This window comes from Magnolia sinica, chromosome 4 (genome assembly GCF_029962835.1).
Source record: "Magnolia sinica isolate HGM2019 chromosome 4, MsV1, whole genome shotgun sequence".
NCBI lineage: Eukaryota > Viridiplantae > Streptophyta > Magnoliopsida > Magnoliales > Magnoliaceae > Magnolia > Magnolia sinica.
In genome coordinates, this window is record NC_080576.1 from 34,129,702 (window position 1) to 34,149,217 (window position 19,516).

At 39.3% G+C, this 19,516-nt stretch overlaps 1 long non-coding RNA gene across 1 annotated transcript; it reads right to left on the bottom strand.

Annotated features, from left to right (window-relative positions):
- Positions 1-16,671: 16,671 nt before the first annotated feature.
- Positions 16,672-17,424, bottom strand: LOC131242994 (uncharacterized). The gene is made up of 3 exons (XR_009169797.1): positions 17,225-17,424; positions 17,035-17,142; positions 16,672-16,949 (listed from the first exon to the last, which is right to left on the bottom strand). It is a non-coding gene; the product is annotated as an uncharacterized LOC131242994 (long non-coding RNA).
- Between the last annotated feature and the right edge of the window lie 2,092 nt (positions 17,425-19,516).

Below are 19,516 nucleotides of genomic sequence, written 5' to 3' on the forward strand. Positions count from 1 at the left end.
CTGAAAGATATTGTTGTAGATCATTTATTAGTTGTGTGTTAATTTTCAGTGTTTTATCTAAATCTTTCTGTAGCAACTTACTTTTATTTTCCGTTATTCCGAGTCTTTTAAGGATATTTATGCTATGAATGTAGAGTTGATTATAAGCATCTTGCAGTTTATGTTTATCCTTTTCTTCCTCTTCTTCTTCTCCAGTTTCCTCATTATTAGATGGAAATGATTCAGTGACTTATAGATTCTCAGTTGTAATGAGAATGATTGGAGTAGTGGAGACCATAAGAATTTTTAAGAATTTTTGGTCTCCATCACTCTCTGAGTCACTAGATTCTGAGTTTGACTCTTTTATATCATCCCACGTAGTACCCATCGCCTTGCCCTTAGTTTTTCTGTTTGGGCATTCAGTAGATAGGTATCCATACTTCTGACAGGTATAGCATTATGGTTCTTTAGTCTTTCTACCAAATTTACCTGTTGAAGGTTTATTGTCCACCCATCTACCTCTGGAAGGACGGCCATGATTCTTTTGAAAGAATTTCCTGAATCGTTGTGCCAACAAAGCCACTTCCTCATCTTCATCTTCCTTTTCACTTCCACTATCCTCATTCATTGTTTTCTTTGAAGTTTTTAGGACAATTGTTTCGAATTTTGGGATCTGTTTGAAGTGTAGTTCAAAAGTTTGTAGGGAACCTACCAGTTCTTCTACAATCATTTCATCAGTATTCCTACACTCTTCAATGGTTGTTACTTTGGGATTAAACCGTTCTGGCAGTGATCTTAGTATTTTCCTACAGATTTTAGGAACCGGAACTTTTTCTCCCAATCCACCCATGGAGTTGCAAATGATATTCAACTTTGTGAAAACTACATAAAGGTCTCATGCTCTTCCATTCTGAGACTTTCGAACTGTGAAGTAAGGAGTTATAGTTTGGATCTCTTCACAGTGCTTGTGCCTTCATGGGTTGTTTCCAATAGATCGCATGCTTCTTTGGATGTCTCACACATACTTGTTTGATTGAATATATCTTGGGATACAGCATAGTAAATGGCGTTCATAGCTTTAGCTTCAGTTGTTTATTTTTCTTTATCGAACTTTGCCTACTTTTCTTTAGGTTTGGATTTTGTGATGGTTGTGCCACTGTCAAGTACAATTTGTTCAGTTGGTGGCACATATCCATTTTCAACTATATCCCAAATATCATGATCCAAAGATCTCAGAAAGTAGTGCATCCTAGCCTTCCAGTATGCATAATTTGATCCATAAAAAATTGGAGGCCTGGTGACTGATGAGCCATCTCCTTTGGCCATATTCCCAACTTCAGTCAAGATTACTCTCTAGGCGCTGAAGCCCTTAAAGAGAGACCCGCTCTGATACTAATTGAAATTACGGTAAAGACCGCTTTAGTTGAAGTAGGAATATGCCAATATGTCCTAGAGGGAGGTGCATAGGACTTTTTAAAGTTTTATGGTTTATTTAAAATCCTATTACACTAATCTTAACAACATGCACATATTAGGATTACTCAAGGGTAACTCTACTGGCTTCCAAGCCTGGTAGAGGATCCAATCACAAACTATTTAAGAAGTAAACAATATACAAACTAGTTTATGATGGATATGACTGTGTAAGTGTGTGAGGTGTGATCACAGATATTTAGATATGAAAATATTAAAGTAAATCACACAAACAAAAGAATAGCAATCTCAAACATAGTCATTTTTATAGTGGTTCAACTACTTGTCTACTCTACTCCCGGTAACCACACTCAACCCTTGACTGTACCGGATTTCACTAAGGAGGTTTTATAGTGGTTCACCTCAAACTTAAGGTTTTAAATCAAGCTCACCTTCAACCGTTACAACCTATACTGAGGCGATTGTTTATGTTCCCTGAGCAAGGGTCAACACATAGCACCCAGTTTTAGTTTTATGCACACTGGCCAAGGATCCACATAAGGAACCTCTGTTTATGCTCTCATGAGCAAGGGTCAACACAACGCATCCGGTTTTAGGCACACTGGCCAAGGATCCACACAAGGAACCTAACTGTTTATGCTCTCTATAGAGCAAGGGTCAACACAATGCACACACCATGTACACTCCCATCGGAGGCCTCCTACGAGGGCTTGCGAGGGTGAGAAACACTTTAGACCCAATCCTAAAAAGGAATGATCTTAAGTGTCCTCTAGACTTTAATAACTCACAAATAAGTGGATGAGTCCCATTCAGCACGTTGACAAAGATCTCCTCCTTATTGATGAAGAATCTTCTGCTTCCTTGATTCGCAACACAGATGATGTACCAATACACGGATTCAGGTTGGGTCAAGTCAAGATGGAATCCTACTCTATTAAATGTTTTCCTATAAGGAAGATAGAGTGATTCCAGTCATCTATGCATTCAAGGCATCCCGGCTTAATGATTTGCCATTAAGGTAGTAGCCGGAGGATCCTTGAATGCGAAAGTTCATCCCCCATTCTACTCTATTGAATATCAATGATGAGGGTGGATTGGAGGATGAACTCCCATGAGAGAAAGGGCTTTGGGTATATGATCTAAGGTAAAACACTCAAAAGCACTCTCTTCTTTCTCTACCAGCAACAATAGACAAGTTCTCTTTATATAGGTAAAAGGTTTCAATGGATATAAAATGGTTACATTTATGAGAGAGTTCAATATCATCGAGCAGGGTCGATATCATCGAGTTTATACTCTCGATTGCATCGACTTGCCGCTCGATGACACAAACTCAAATGTCATATGCTTTTGAACCCATTTGCTAGTTGGTTGATGGAATCGAAACACATATCGATGTTATCGGATTTCGAACTCCGATATCATCGATGAGAGGTTCGATTCATCGATACTTTAAAAAAATGAGAGAGACTTGCTATGAAATATTTCAGGTTTACAAGGATGATCGTGGGACCTTCGAGATCATCAGAATTTGAATGTCGATGATATTGATAGATGTGTCGAGGCATCAATAAATCCAAGGGATTTTCATTTAAGCTTACTGGGCAGTTTCTGTCCTTGTTCGATGCCATCGAAACTATACCGATATCATCGATATTTAAATATCGATTCTATCGAGTGACCCTCGATCATAGATAAACTATCCTAAAATAATTGTTGGAAGACTAGGCGCCCATGATCAATAACATCGCGGGCCTTACGATATCGTTGAGATTTGAATTTCGATGCCATTGAGAAGGGCTTTGATATATTGATGCACATGTGATTTTTTTAAGTAAAAATAGGGGCACTGGAGATCTGTCTGTCGATATTATCGAGTCACCTTTGATGGACTCGAGATTTAAATATCGATGATATCGATAGGTATATCGATACATCGATAAATCCATCCAAAGATATATGTGGTTGATAGACATATTTTGTCCTCATATCGATGATATCGTTTAAGCATCGAGGACATCGATAGCACGGGTCGATCATATTGAGATGTGTATCGATAAAATCGACAAAGTAAGAAAACTTAGAGAACTTTCTAATTTTTGAAAAAAATTTCTTAACTTAAAATCCCTATGATGTTCTAGTTTATTTTAAGGGTTTTATATACCTTGTGTTTTGGGACATGGGATGTGAGGCTTAGATTTACCTGTGGTGAGCTTGCACACATCTGGTTGAGGCAGACACTTTGAATTGATCTTCCTATGAGGCTCTGCAGTCTAGTTGACTCAACACTCACGCTAATTGACAAACCAGGGCACTTTCAATATAAAGAACAAAAAACCCTCACAAAAATGAGAACAATGTAGGAACAAGGTGAGTTCGGCAAAGAACTTAAAAAAGTCAGGTATTAAGTTTAAACTGTAAAATAAAATATAGTTATAAAAGAAATAATAGATCTAAATACAATGTAGTTTCCACTAGTACAAATTAGCCATGCAACCCATATAAATATACACTTTTGTGTTGAGTCAAAGTAGAGAAAGAAGGGATTTTGTAGCTCTTACCAATTAGATAATCCTCTTATAACACTAGTGCCCATGGACGACAAGTAGCAAGGTATCCCAAATCAGTTACGTTTCGGCCGTAACGGCTGATATGTAACGGTAACGGCGGTTACCATTATATGATATGGGGCTGAAACGGAGAGGTACAAAAAATGGATTCGAAATGGCTGTTACGGGGCCTAACGGCTGCTATGAGGCATAACGGGCAGTAACCTTAAAAGAAAAAATGAAAAAAAGAAAAAATGAAAAAAGAAAAGAAAAGAAAAAAGGAAAAAATGAAAAAAGAAAAGAGAAGAAAAGAAAAATGAAAAAAAAAACTAACCTTATTCTCGCTTCCTCTTCTTCTTCTTTTTCTTCTCCGCAGCGCTGCTGCAATTCATCGCGACGCTACTGCAGCTCCTCACGATGCGCTGTAGCTCCTCGCGGCATGCTGCAACTCCTCCTCCTGCTTCTCCTTCTTCTTCTTTGCCCTCTGGTGCAACTCCCTCTCCACCCTCTTTCTTTTTCCCTCTCGTTTTCTCCTTCTCTCTTGTTTTCCCTTTCTTTCCTTCTCATTTTTTAATTTTTATTTTTCCCTCTCATTTCTCTCTCCCTCTGTCACAGTCTAAAAAAAAAAAATGAATGGGGGGAGTGGCCGGACGTGGATTAGATATTAACAGGTTAGTAGTGAGTCGGCTACTGAAGTGACATCACCAAGTTCTGTGTTGCATCCACACCGTCCATCCATTTTGAGATATTATTTAGGCATGAGCCAAAGAATGAGGTAGATAAAAAGATGTAGTAGACCCTACCACAGAAAATAGTGGGGAGAGTGATTCCCACCGTTGAAACTATCCTAAGGCCCACCATAATTTTTATTTGAAATCCAACCCGTTCAAAAGTTAAAAAAGACATGAAATAAGGTAAAACACGGATATCATCTTGATGTAAAACTTTCGTGGCCTTTAGAAGTTTTAATGGTGGGTGTCACTGTCCCCACTGTTTTTTGTGCTGGGGTCCACTGGAGCTTTGGATTTAACTCATTCTTTGGATATTGCCCTAAAATTCTCTACAAATGGATGGAAGGTGTGGATACAAAACATACATTATGGTGGGGGCCCACGGAACTTGGTGATGTCACTTTAGTAGCGTGTCTCGCTACTCAACCTGTAGGTAGCTAATCCGCACCTGGCGTGGCTGTTTTACAGCCACGCACCTTGTTTTATCATAGTCTACGACGCATGCCACTTAGTGCACTTGCACTATTTTAGTGCATGCGGACCACCTTGATTTATGTGTTATATTATATATATTCATGCTACCCATCAGTTTTTCTTGATCATTTCAAGGCATAGTCCCTAAAAGGAAGCAGAGCTAGATCTCAAGTGGACCACACAGTAGGATTGAATGTCCACCGTGCACTTGCATTGTTTTTGTGCATGTGGTCCACCTTGATTTATGTGTTATATTATATATCCATGCCACTCATCAGTTTTTCTTGATCATTTCAAGGCATGGTCCCTAAAATGAAGCAGATCCGGATCTCAAGTGGACTGAACAGTAGGATTGAATGCCCACCGTTAAAAACTTATTATGACCCACTGTAATGCTTATTTACCATTGAAACTGTTGATAAGGTTGCATGGACATGGATCAAGGAAAACACAAGTCGCAACTTAAAAAATAATATTAACAAATAATAATAATAATAATAATAATATAAGTTTTAATTGTGGGAATTCAATCCCTATTGTGTGTTCCACTAAAGATTTGGATTTGCCTCATTTTTTGGACCATGTCCTAAAATGAGTTGGCAAAAAGGATGAACATCATGGATATACAACAAATGCACCAAGGTGGGTCCTATGTTCAGGGTGTCATTCACTAGTGGTCCACCTAAGATTTAAATCTACCTAATTTTTTGGATCATGCTTTAAAATGAGTTGGCAAAATAGATTGATGGCATGGATATACAAATACATCAAGGTGGACCCCAATTTCAAGGCCTCACCCATTAGTGGTCCACCTTAGATCTGGATCTACCTCATTTTTGGACCATGCCTTAAAATGATTTGATAAAATAGATGGATGTCATTGATATACAATACATACATCATGGTGGGCCCTATGTACATGGGCTTAAAAATAGTCCATGAGGCATGCATGAACTCAAATTAATAAATTAAATTATGGCACTATTGTTGCCAAGTCATAATTCCAAAATTAAATTGTTTAAATGATTCTCACCATTAATTTGCAAACATTTGTTTTTTTGAAATATGATCATTTGATATTTTTCATTCTTCACTGTTCAATAAATATCCACCAATCCATTAGTGAGATAAGTGGCAATAAATTGCATGAATTTAACGTTGATTTGGGGTATCGAATGATTCACTAAATCAGCTCTAAATTGACAACACTATATTTACTTGAATATAATTTCAAAATTTTTTTCTTAAGATTTATAGTGAAGAATTATATTAATTTGTTAGATATATGAATTACATGATTGGACATAAAAGTCCCTATATTGTATGTTGAAATAAAACATACACAAGTCACAAGGTATGTAATATACCAATACCTACAAGTATGAAATATGAGATATTTTGGTATTATTCTAATTAATTCATATTGATATTATATAGTTAGATAATTAAATATAAAAGATCTATAACCAATACTAGGTTGTCAGGTTCATAAATTCATCAGGTAAGCTGATGCAACTTCTGACTAAAGAGTGACCGTTACACTACCATAAACATGTTCCAAATTATAAATGAATGCATATTTGAAATATTTGGAATATTCTGGATTTAATTCATATTTTTTCATATTTTTTTGGCAAAAAAAAAAATTGCACCGTTACGGGTCGTTACGCCCTCGTATCCGTATCAGTATCGGTGGGGCACCGTTACGCCAACTGATACCGATAAGGAATACCTTAACAAGTAGTCACTCCAGAAACTGGAACTGAGCAATGGAGAAGTCACTAGGTGGTTGTTCTTGGCATTATCATGGCCTTGGATTGATCTTAGCATGCAAAAGAGAGTCAGCTCTTGGATTCTTTTATGTGTCAAACACATAAATACACATAAATATGACTTGACTTGAAAAAAAAGAGGGACTAACTATTCAATAAATGGCTAGTGAAATGTAACAAAAGGTTGATACATTCGAACAACAAAAGAGAGTTTCGTGAACTTCTTACATCCCGGGTATAAGGCTTGTTCGGCGTCTTGCAACAACTTAAAGAATCTTTTAGCTTTAGGATTTGGTTCCTCTTGTATTGGCTCCTATGATGGCAACTCATTCGGAATGCCATCCACACCTGATATTCCAAACAAATCATGCAACAATCCATGCATGTAATCACGTGGAGGTATATCATCATGTGCACTAGTTGCCGGGCCATAAGTCGATGAAGAAGACGCCTCCCCATGGAACACCCAACAGGTTTAATTTGGCATAATTCCCTCACACACAAGATGATCTACCACTTCTTTATGAGCATGCCAAAAGAGGTTGATGCACTTTACACATGGACATAGGATCTTCTCCTCGCTAGCAGCATTGTTGAATGCAAAATCAATGAATTCCTTCACGCCCTTAACATATTCCAAGATTACCCTATATTGTCCAAGGAAACAAAAGGAACTCTCAAAACAATACAACTTTACAAGGAATCCAAATTCAAAGGAGAAAGTATTGCTCAACACATTACCTTGACTTTTGCATCCAACTCTTATCCATCGCTTGTATCCAACTTTGAACAATGCAACATTCTGCCCAAAATTCATGCCAATTCACTATAGTTATTACTCTACTCAACATTGGTCCTGCTACTATCTTATATTCTAGTATAAATTGGTCGCCAAGGCTTCAGTACTCCTCTAGAGTCACTAACACATCCCTTCAACTAGACTAGTGGAAGAGGAAAATAGAAATGGCACAAAGAGAGCTTTTATTCTAAAATGAAATGCAACTATGGCAGTCATACCCTTTCATAAACATTTTTTTTTTTTTTGGTGAAATGAAAGCTTCACTAGAGATGACAAAATTCAGTGACGTGTATGGATAGCCAAAGTCAGCCAATGAAACCATTGTGAAAAATTGACACCACCCAAAGTTTTTGATGAAATAAAACCACAAAGACAATTAGGAAGGAAAATAAAACCGTCATACACCAGATAGTGGCTCATGTTGAATGTGTCTCTCTTTTAGACTCAACGGCTAGATCTGGTAGTTCCACGCTAGAACCCTTGGGTCGATGTGAAAGCAGGCTCCAAAGGAGCTACTACTCAGGGAGCATGGCTAGAGGTGTTACCTCTTCTACCAAACGAGCTATTGTTCTAAAGAAATTTAAACTAAATAATAGAATTCAAAACACTACCAAATGAAGGTTTTTATTTACTTTATAATAAGAAATTCATTTACAAATACAAGAGAAGAACTAACAAGTATGGAGAAAATGGTGTACTTCTGCTCATCTTGAGAAAACATCTACTAGATGTGTACCTTCTGTAATTAACAAAACACAGCTGGTCTAGCCAATTCATAATAAAATGCATTGAAACCGAAGAAACGGATTTCAAAATTTGCACAGGTAAAATCCATATAATTAACCTCGTATATCTAATATATACTAGTAACATACAAGCAATATTGGGGAACCATACCATAGGCTACAAGAATATCATGTCCCCTTAAAAAATGAATTCTCCAGTAATAACACACACACACACACACACACACACACATATATATATTATAATATGTCTGTTTACATTTTTAATCACAAGTACCATTCATCATCCAACCAACTATTAAGAGCATTTATACAAATAAAAGATATCCAACCATATACACCAACTTACAACTTAACCTACTGGGAACCGTCATACATTGTGATGTCTTACAACAGAGTGGGTTCTGAGGAGTTATAAGTTGGACCTCTAGGAAAGAATATAAATGATGCCATTAAAATATAAATTAAACAAGATCAATTAAGAACATATAATAGATCAATTAAATGATAAGAAATTAACAATAAAAGAATAAAAATTTACGATGTGTGCACCTGATATGAGATATGTTGATTAAGGAAATAAGCAATGGAAGATTAAGAATCAAGTGGAGGTGTGTGACTATGTCACTTTTGTGAAGATGATTCACGCCAATTTCTTTTGTGACATTGAGGTAGCTACCAACATGTAAGTGACCGGTGAGCATGCACGCATGTGTGGTGTTTGGCATACCATACCCAAGTGCCATTATAAAACCATAACTCATAGAATTAAGTATATGAAAAGATGAAAAACTCTCTTTCAAGTTTCAACATAAAACAAAAGAAAAAGACACCTCTCTTAAGGTCCTCTCCTTCCCTTTTTTTCATTTCACTTTTTTACTTTCTTTTCCTTAAAAAACAAAACCAATATATACAATATCCTACAAAGGCTTATACGGTGTATACAGCTAATGCAATAGTTACCTAAGCTGCATCGACAACATGTATGTAGTTTTGAGGTGTACAGGTAATCTCTATGGTCTATCTAGGTCATCAACCTACCAGTCATTATCCTGTAGCCTGACCTATCTAAAATTCATCAAGCCCAAGCCCAAGCCTAACCCATTTAATAGTGATTGGGTAGGGCTTGGATCGGGTTGGTTGACGGAATACATAAAAACATATCATATGTATATATTTATATATTTATACTTACATATATTAATTTGATTCGGGTTTGTGCTTGGTGGGTTGGGTCATCTAGACTCGCCCATTGACAAGCTATATTGGTTGACTGGGTTGGCTAGGGTTAAACTCGGGCCTAAGCTATTTAAAGGGGCCACATGTTCTAGAACAAGACTGACCTATTACCTATTTAGCTTGGCCCAAGCCTACATCAGAAGCAAGTTGGGCCACTTGATGCACAGGGCTAGCCCAACCCATTGCCACTTGCAGCCCCTTTGATGTATGCTTAGTAGAGTTGTACATGAACCGAGTTAGCTCGGTTAACTCGCTCGACTTAACTCGGAAAAACTCAATTCGACTCAGCTCAAAATTGGGTTTGAGCTGATTTTTTTAGCTTGAAAAATTTCGAGACGAGTGTAAGCTAGACCGAGCTCGACTTGACTCGCTCAGAATTGACTTAAACTTGACTCGGTTTGGATCTTTACTATTGCTCCAGTGGTAGACTCTCGAGAGTTTCAACACCCGGTCAAGTGTTTAGGTATCCATAGGTGGTGAAATCCCACTACAACGTGAGTGTGTGGGGGTGTGTGTGCGTGTGTTAAAAAAAGTTCACTTAATATAAATATTTTGTAAATATTTATATATTTAAATATTATATATATATATATATATTAAAAATCCTAAAACCTAAACTCAAACTCAACTCATATGCTCGAACTCAGCTTAAAAGATCAAACTCAAGCTTAGCTCGTGTTGGCCCAATATGAGTCGAGCTAGCCAGTCAAGCTCGAGGACTGAGTTGAGCGAAGTTTGAGTTGGGGTAGCTTATTGGCTGAGTTGAGCCAAGATCAACTCATGTACAACACTAATGCTTAGGGTTGCTTTACACACCTAATCCATCATTAGCGATTGGGAGCTACTTTTCTAAGCCCATGGCTAATCAGATGCCTGATTAACAAACACGCCATGTTTGGGCATGGTTTGATAGCTTTACCCAACCTGAGCCCATGGTGGCCAGTTTATGGGGGTAATGGGTTAGGTCTGGACCCTAATGTCTGGCCCAAATGAAAAAACATGCCCTAGCTTCATTGATGGAGAATGTACCTCTCTAGTGGGCCCCATCATGGATGAGGCCACTTCCCAAAATGGCCTCCATCTAACCATTCTCTCTCTTTCTCTCTCTCTCTCTCTCTCTCTCTCTCTCCCTTTCTTTTTTTGATGATGATGATGATATGTGTGTGTAGCCCACCATGATGCATTATATCCATGTCGTCTATGTGTTAGGCCCACCTTGCTGGACCGTCCAGTAGCAGGTGCGCGGGCTTATCTATCTGGACAGGCCTAGATGAAGAGAGAACATAAATATCAGCTGATCTGGTGGGTCCCACACGTGTGGACCCACCTTGATGCATGTGTTATATCTGACTGTCCATCTGTTGTGGGTCCCACATAGTAGTAGCTTCTTCTGCTTTGACATCAGCAAGTGGTGGGTTTGGTCATGAGGTATGTGGTATATCCCATACTATATTTCCATTTTTCCTGGGGTGCGACCCACCCCACACGTGCTGCACATGTGGGGATGGGGCCTACCAGACGTATGTATTTGATATCCACACCGTCCACTGTCTGCACGGTGGAAAACCACCTGCTGGCGTGTCTGATCCAGACCCTCCAAATGATGTGGGGTCTACCATGATGTGTGTGTTGTATCTACACCATCTATCCAAGTGGCCCACCTGATATATGTGTTTTATCCCTGCCATCCAAAGACCGCACATGATGTATCTGTTTTATCCCTGCCGTCCAAGATAGTGGGGCCTACTGTGATGCAGGTGTAATATCCATCGTCCATACAGGCCTCCTAGGCCTACAGAATGAAGCAGATTCAAATCTCAGGTGGAGCACACCACGTGGGACCCATCTGATGTGGTGTACCCACAATGTCCAGCACATGAAAGTGGGTCTCACCTGATGTAAGTGTTTCATCCACGCCGTCCAGGGATGGGGGACCATCCTGATGTAAGTGTTTCCTCCACACCATCCATCTCTATAGGGACTACCACCTATATAGCTGTTGTATTGATGTCAGCAAGCTCTGTGGGTCTTATCCACACCGTCCAGCACTTTGGATGGTGGGCCTACCTCAATGTATGCGCTGTATATTCACACTGTCCATCCCTTGGACGTGAGACCCACCATGATGTATGTGTTATGTACACACTGTTCATCCATTTCCTGGATTATGGGCTGCCCCTTAGGCCCATCTGATGTGGCCCATTGTGATGTGTATTAGGCCTATGTTTGAGGCCCAATATGAGGCCCAATGCGATGTATATGAGGCCCATTGTGAAGCAATTGAGGCCCGGGTGATGAGGCCCATTATGATGTATATGCAGCCATGTTTGAGGCCCAATGAGATGCATTCGAGGCTCGTATATGAGGCCTAATGCGATGTATTTGAGGCCCATGGATGTGGCCCATTGTAATGTATTTGCGGCCCATGTATGAGACTTATTGCGATGTATATGCGGCCTGTGTATGAGACCCATTGTGATGTATATGCGGCCCGTGTATGAGGCCCAAGTGATGTATATGTGGCCCTTGCGTGAGGCCCAATGTGATGTATTATGTATACGAGGCCCTTATATGAGGCCCAATTGTGATGAGTGATTTCACCATGATGTATGTGTTATATTCACACCATTCATCCATTTCTCTAAGTCGTGGGCCCCACTGCCTTAAGAGGCCCACCCTGATTTATTGTCTATATGCCCACCATGGGGCTGCCTGGTGAGGCTCATCATGATGTATGTGTTACATACACGTTGTCCATCCATCTCTCTGATTTGTATAAGGGTCGTGGGCCCCATAGAGAGTTAGATTCAAATCCCAAGTGGACCACACTCTAGGAGACAATAGTGGTTAAATATCCACCGTTGAAATCCTCCTCAGGGCCCGTCGTTAAGCCCACTACCTTAGGAGCAATGATGGTTAAATGTCCATATTGTAATCTCCCTAAGGCCCATTGTTAGGCCCATTCTCATCTCCTCTTATTGGGCTTACCCTAAACCGTTAGCCTCCCATTGATGATTATATTACCCACCTTCCCATATTAGGCTATCCCAAACCTTTGGACCACCATTGATGCTAGTGATACCCACCTTTCCCTTGATTAGGCTATCTAATTCGTTGGGCCCCCATTTACTGCTGGTGCTTTCCACCATACCTTGTAGGATTATCCAAACCTTCAAGCCCACCTTGTGTTCACACCAGGCCTTTTATAGGAAGTGTGGTCCATTTAGATACTTATGCTTGCCCAAGTTTAGTGACCATACCCAAGGTCCACTTAGGTGTTGGGTGGGCTACCCAATCTGCTTGGATGGACATATAGTTCTAAATGTATGGACCCCACCAAGACACCTTGTGTATGTATTAGGCTCCCCGTTGGAAAGCCCAACTTATTACATGATAGAGTGGGTGAGGAAGCCCAGTTGTTGTACATAGATTCACCCTCTTAACTCACCTTGGGGTGCACCCACTTGACTCGCCCCATGAGATATATCTTATCATTGTATCCAGTTGCTAGAACCTCAGTGTCATGTATATATCATCCACACCATCCATTTACTTCTTTGGGACAAGTGTGAGGCGTATCCTTGACGTTAGTATACCTTCACCTCTTGCCGTAGATGGAAGAATATGTGGTACTAGATTTAGTATATCTACCATATAGAGCCTATCTCGATGTATGGGCAAGATCCGCCGTCCTTCTAGTAGACCCCGTCTTGGAATATATAATATATTAGTACCTTGGAAGGCTAATGTGGGACATGCCACATGGACTCCTATAATTATAGAAGGAGCATGTTGATTAGTTTATACTCTTGGTATGTGACATGCCAGTGAAAGCCAATTATTGTTTATATCTGAAAATCATACTAGCATACGTAGTCTAGTAGGACACACCGAGAACATGCTTAGTATTACATCATGACACATATTCATATGTATCATTTGTATGCCTATTGTAAGGAATGTTTGATCATAGCATTACCGTTAGGCTGATATATTTAGGGGACTCCTTGCGAGATGGAATTACCCCACATGAGTGCGTGGTATGTGCATGTTTGATGCATCACTGGATGGGATGACTCATGTATCTCACATTTTGTGATATGACCACTATTCACTCTAGTGACATCAGGGATGTGGCCTCTACGGACATGTCGTGGATGGCCAGATGGGACACCAAAAAAGTTTGGTTTGAGCATCTGGGCACGTTAGTTGTTCGTGGGTGAAAGTCCTTAAATCTCTGTGGCCATGAGACACTCCAACCTTTAGACTGAGTGGATACATGAGCGCATGAGGGCCGTTTACCATTAGGCTACTTCTCCCACTGTGTCGTGGTCGGTTGGAAGGGGGTGTGGCCTTATCCGCTCGAGTGAGGGGATTGTAAGCTAGGTTGAGTTTGACTAGCTCATGAGTGAGTTCGATACCAACAAGTCGAGCCGATATTGGTAGGCAGGTAGTGAGGTCTCTTTCACTACCTTGCTGACGCGGCTAGGGAGGCAACAACCAGTGTGGAGTATACTAGACCTCGGTGAAGATCCCAGAGATTTATGATACTGATATGTGGACTTACTATGTAGGAGTTGTGTAATAGCATCTCATTCATTCATTCATTCACTATCCACTCGGGCTGGTAGTGCATAACCAGATCATTATGTGTACCCTCACAATGGCCATGATTTCAGTTAGGTACGTGACTAACCTGAGATTAGGAGTCTACCACATTGTGTCCAGCTATCCAAATTAGGTATGGGCCAGTTTGGATAGAAGTCCCTTGTGATGAACCCCACAGCTTGCGATAGTATGTACTATCATCTCGACTTCACACTCCAGTTTGGTTATTTCGTTCGCACTGCATATTGTATTGCATCCTCAACACATAACATTTGGTTTACTATGCTTCTGTATTGCATATCCTAAATAAGGTTAATGGTATTATGGACTCGCCAGGATCTATATATTGCATTACATCGATTGCATATGGCATTTAGGTTATTATATTTCTGCATTTATATAGCCTAGATGAGGCTGATGGTTATCGTGGCTCGTCAGGAATTGTATATTGCATTGCATCCTTGGTATATAATATTTGGCTCTATATGACTCGACATTTCATAGCCGATATGCATTGCATACTTTGATATTAAATGACTTATAAACTTGCTAGTATTCTACTTACACTGATATTTGTGTGCTTGGCACTTATCTTGTGCACACACTTACACCACCCTCTAAGCTTTCTATAAGCTTATGCACGATCATTACATACAGGTGACGTTAGGTTGTAGTAGCATTGAGGCAGGTGGTAGATCACTTGAGAGATTTTATTGTTTATGTCACTACAAGAAATAACCCTTTTAGTGATGAAAATTTTCATCGCTAAAAGTCAGATTTTCACAGCTAAACACATTTAGCAATGAAAATTTTCGTCGCTAAACTCGTCGCTAAAACACCGACGTGCATGGATTTTAATGGCGAAAAATTCAAATTGTCACTAAAGCAAGATTTTTAGCGATAAAAATTTTTGTCGCTAAAAATACTATACAAGACTTTTAGCAGTGAAAATTTTCGCTACTAAAAATTCGTTACTTTTAGCGACGAAAGTTATCGTCGCGAAAAAAAGCTGTACAAGACTTTTACAAACGAAAATTTTCACTGCTAAAAGTATTATTTAGTTTTTAGCGACGAATATTGTCATCACAAAAAACATATATAAGACTTTTAGCAGCGAAAATTTTCGCTGCTAAAAACTTCATTACTTATAGCGATGAAAATTTTCGTCGTAAAAAAAACTGTCTAAGACTTTTCGCAGTGAAAATTTTTGCTGCTAAAAGTAGTTCAGTTGTTAGCGACGAATAGTTTTGTCGCAAAAAAAACTATACAAGATGTTTAGCAGCGAAAATTTTCGCACCTAAAAATTCGTTCCTTTCTAGCGACGATAATTTTCGTCGCAAAAAAAACTCTACAAGACTTTTAACCGCGAAAATTTTCACTGCTAAAAGTAGTTTAGTTTTTAGCGACGAATATTTTCGTCGCAAAAAAAAACTATATAAGACTTTTAGCAGCGAAAAGTTTCGCTGCTAAAAATTCGGTCCTTTCTAGTGACGATAATTTTCGTTGCAACAAAAACTGTACAAGACTTTTAGCAGCGAAAATTTTCGCTGCTAAAAGTAGTTCAGTTTTTAGCGATGACTATTTTTGTCATAAAAAAAACTATATAAGACTTTTAGCAGTGAAAATTTTCGCTGCTAAAAATTTGATCCTTTTTAGCAACGATAATTTTCGTTGGTAAAAAACCCTTTACATGACCTTTCGCAGCGAAAGTTTTCGCTACCCAAAAATTCGTTAACCTTTAGCAATGAAAATTTTCGTTGCTAAAAAACTTTACAAGCCTTTTTAGCAGCGAAGATTTTCGCTGTTAAAAATAAATTGCAATACTTTTAGCTACGAAAATTTTCATTGCTAAAAGTCTTTTTTTAAAAATATGCCTTTTAAAATTCCACACAAAATTCCTGATATACACCTGTTAACAATATATTTCATCATATTCATCCTGATATGCATCTATTATATATATATATATATATTTCATCATATTCACATTCACATCCATCTAATTAAATTAATTCAAACCCAAACATAAACTACATTCATCCAAACACAAACAATCTTATCCGCATCACATTCATTCAAAACTTAACATAATAAACAAATATATAAAAAAATCACACAGATGAAGGCGGAGGCGCTGGGGCATCAGTGGGTAAGCGTGCAGCGATAACCTGAAACATCTCCATCATCCGTTGCTCATGCTCCACCCGCATCTCCTCCATCCTCCTCTCTTGCCCCTCCCTCTGCCTCGCCAGCTGATCGTTCATCCTCTTCTCCTGCTCCTCCCTCTGCCTCGCCAGCTCCTCCTCCATCCTCCTCTCCTACTCCTCCCTCTGCCTCGTCTGCTCCTCCCTCTGTCTGTCCAGCTGATCTTTGATGTCATCGACGATGACCCGTAGCTGCTGAACCTCTCTCTCTGCAGTATCAGCTCAGCGTACGGCGCTGTCGCCAACGACGATGGATCGGCTGGAGGTAGCTTTAGCGGGTGCCATGAGCTTGGCACCATGGCCAAACCCACGCACATATCCAGAACGGGTGCCAAGCACCTGACTCAGGATCTCTGGTTCACTCAACTAAGTACCATTGGGAGTAGGCTGACTGCGTAAGGTGTTCATCTCCTCCTATAATAAAAACATAGGAATTTTCATAATAAATGACATTATTATAATTTAATGCAAATAAATTTTACAATGTAAGAATCTTTACCCAAATCTCACTGGCTCTAGGATGTACCCAAGATCCTGTCGCCTGCCGACAGTGAGTCCCTTTGTAGAAGTCTATTGGTCCGGGCTCTTGGCCAGTGACGGAATCTTGCTGCGCAATCGAAAAGACAATACAATTAATATAAATGCATGGAAAGAATATATAAATGTAATAATTACCAGTACTTTCTTACCATGTCGTGACGAAGTCGTACAAATGACTTTGAACCAGCTACGCGGTTCGCTTCTAACTTTCCTCTATTGTCAGAATTTATTTTGCTCCTCTTCTGAGCACGTTATTCATAATACATTGTTATTAATTGCGAATTTAATTATTATGTTAAGATATCATAAATATGTAAATATTACCTGAAAAGAATTAGATGAAAACCTATCGCAGAGTATCCGCCAGTCCTCATCGATCACGTGCAGCGGTGTGGACTGTACGGCCTCCTCGTGGCTCATGCATCGCTTGTATTGCTAGTGTAACTTACTGCGGTAATCCTTGAACCGCTCCTTCATCATGTCGTCGACGGCATGGGAGATGTGCGGAACACTCAAATCCAAGTCAAATTTATCCTGCAGTTTCGTAAATAATAGATTAAGATAATAAACTTATTAAGAAAATAACTTAACTGTAAATGAACTTTTATAAAATAAATTTTAAATTACTAAAATTTACCTGAAGGCGCTGACGGATGAGCTGCCGCACATCATCTGTCACGTCTCCCCAACGGGGAGTGGTAGGGGGATCAGATATCAGCATAAAACACCGACCTCCGACGTAAACAACATGGCATTGTTTCCAACAGGTCTAATGCAGTCCTGTGGGAATTCTACCGTCACCCTACCCTCACGCGTAAGTCGCTCTAAAAGCAACCCACGCTTGGGTCCACGTCCTCGTCGGCTGGTCGACGACGCTGTTACAAAAGAAATATGTAAGTTTAAATATAATCAGAAGTGCCCGGTGTATGCGCGACTGAGGGATCAGACGCCTGCGATGCAACATGTGACGGCGATGCTGGCTCCGTCACTTCACGAGTAGAAAGGGTAGATCTAGTGCCATAACGACGTACTCTCCCACCTGGTGCCATCACTGAATATGTGCGAGCTACGAACTTATAAATTTAAATAATGTCAATACAAATGGAATATACTAAAACATTGTACAAGTAGTATTGACGGTACAATGCATGTGTTTATTCTTAGAGAGATGATTAAAATATGATTAGACCATTACACTATAATGCAAGCAGAATATAATAAAAATGTAAAATTTAATCTATAATCATTGAAAATTCTATTATACATTGTCATTCTATATTAAATACATATATTTCGTTATAATACGAAACAACTTTGAGGTAAACTATCCGAAGTACTCCCTGCGTAAGCTATCGTATGCTTCAGAAGCATATGTCATTTCGTGTGAAGCACTCGACATATTTACAGCTAACATGCCAGTCACAATCGGAGATATCTGGTCTCTTGAGACTCCATTTAGATGGGCAAGTGACAGAGTCGCATCTTCCATATCTCGTTTCCCGTGGTTATATATCTCCATCAGCCCTGGAATTTCTTTGAGATAGCATTCTTTCGTTTGAGTCATCGTCGATATATTCCACTCTACACTCATCGACCAGACCGGGTATCTCTATGGCCCTACCAGAAGAAGATAGGACCGAAACATCCATCTACAACAGTTGATGAAGTATGTTGCGTGATTCTGCTACGCTCTGGTTTAAGGAGGACATGATCAGAAATTGACTCAACTGCAAATGTGGATTATAAACAAGTCAGTAAAAAGAATTAATTATGACTTGTAATTTTCACATATAAATGGAATACATAAATTATTCGAATTAAAAAATGACATGTAAATCATGTGTACATTTAATAATCGTCATCTGTATCACTATCGGTTAGAGTTATTTCTTCACCATCACTATCACTGATCAGTATTTTATCCTCATTGTCCGTAACGTCGTCATCAATGAAACCGCTATCATTTGTAACAATATCACGTATTATTGAGGCATCAACATGATCAGGTGGCACATCATCTCTATCTAATTGCACCATATCAATATCAACACTTGAATCAGTCCTTGTATCCCTAGATGACATGTCTTCTTGATATGCTTCTTCAACCTTAAACGTGTCATTTCTCCTGTCCTCGCTATCTTCAACTTCTAGTACGGGAACGTCAAATACGTTCCTGGGCTTTATTTTCTGCACCACGTGCCAAGAGCCGCCTAACTTGGTATCAGCGAGATAAAATACTTGTTCGGCTTGGCTGGCGAGGACAAATGGGTCGTTCTTAAACCACTTTCGAGATAAATTTACGCTCGTAAAGTAGTTGTCAGTCTGTATTCCCAACTTCTTATTTCCAATGTCCCACCAATCATATCTAAATAAGTACACCCGCTTTCTCATACAATAACTCAGCTTAATAATATCTGTCAAAATGCCATAAAAGTCAATTT